Genomic DNA, 1,388 nt, shown 5'->3' with positions numbered 1-1,388 from the left:
AATGGCGCACCATGGCATGGTGCACCATTACTAGTTTAACTAGTAATGGCGCACCACTCCCACCGTGCGCCATTAGTAGTTTTGAAAAAAATTCAAAAAAAAGTTTTAATTTTTTTTTTACTAATGGCGCACCACTCCCACGGTGCGCCATTAGTAGTTTTGAACAAAAATTTTAAAAAAATATTTTTACTAATGGCGCACCGTGGATGTGGTGCACCATTAGTATTTGGACACTAATGGCGTACCAACACATGGTGCGCCATTAGTATATAGTAATGGCGCACCACATGTCTGGTGCGCCATTAGTGTCAATTCCATCTATAGCCCTTTTCCTAGTAGTGGTTATGGTGAATATCCGGTAATACCGGGTATTACCGATTAATATATATAGTGGAAATGTTTCTGAGGATGTTAAATTATATATAAAATGCTCTAAAAATGTTTAGAACAAATATATATTTAATTTAATATCGATGGGCCTAATAAGTCCAAGAGGTGGAAGGAAACTTGGGCCAAAAAGGCCCAAGTGAGAAAGTGCCTCCCTTCCCTAAGGAAGGGGGCCGAATAGGAGTAGGGGGGAGTCCTACTCCTCCTCCCCTTAGTTGGACACCCAAAGGAGGGTTTGAAGGAAATATGCCCTAGAGGCAATAATAAAGTTATTATTTATTTCCTTATTTCATGATAAATGTTTATCATTCATGCTAGAATTGTATTAACCGGAAACTTAGTACATGTGTGAATACATAGACAAAAAAAGTGCCCCTAGTAAGACTTGCAAGCAATGTGACTAATGAGTTAGTTGCGGGATGATGCATTACGGAACGAGTAAAGAGACTTGTCGGTAATGAGATTGAACTAGGTATTTAGATACCGACGATCGAATCTCGGGCAAGTAACATACCGATGACAAAGGGAACAATGTATGTTGTTATGCGGTTTGACCAATAAAGATCTTCGTAGAATATGTAGGAGCCAATATGAGCATCCAGGTTCCGATGTTGGTTATTGACTGGAGATAAGTCTCGGTCATGTCTACATAGTTCTCGAACCCGTAGGGTCCGCACGCTTAATGTTCGGTGACGATCGGTATTATGAGTTTATGTGTTTTGATGTACCGAAGGTTGTTAGGAGTCCCGGATGAGATCAGGGACATGACGACGAGTCTCAAAATGTTTGAGACTTAAAGATCAATATATTGGAAGGCTATATTTGGACATAGGAAAAGTTCTTAGTGATTCGGGTATTTATCGGAGTACCGCAGAGTTACGGGAATTCGCCGGGGAGTATATGGGACTTATTGGGCTTTAAGGGAGAGAGAGAGGGGCTACCTAGGGCAGGCCGTGCGCCCCCCAAGGCCTAGTGCGAATTGTACTAGGGGGAGGGGCAGC

The sequence above is a fragment of the Triticum dicoccoides genome, chromosome 4B (genome assembly GCF_002162155.2).
Source record: "Triticum dicoccoides isolate Atlit2015 ecotype Zavitan chromosome 4B, WEW_v2.0, whole genome shotgun sequence".
Classification (NCBI taxonomy): Eukaryota; Viridiplantae; Streptophyta; class Magnoliopsida; order Poales; family Poaceae; genus Triticum; species Triticum dicoccoides.
The sequence above is the reverse complement of the archived record's forward strand: the minus strand, read 5'-3'. Positions refer to the sequence as shown.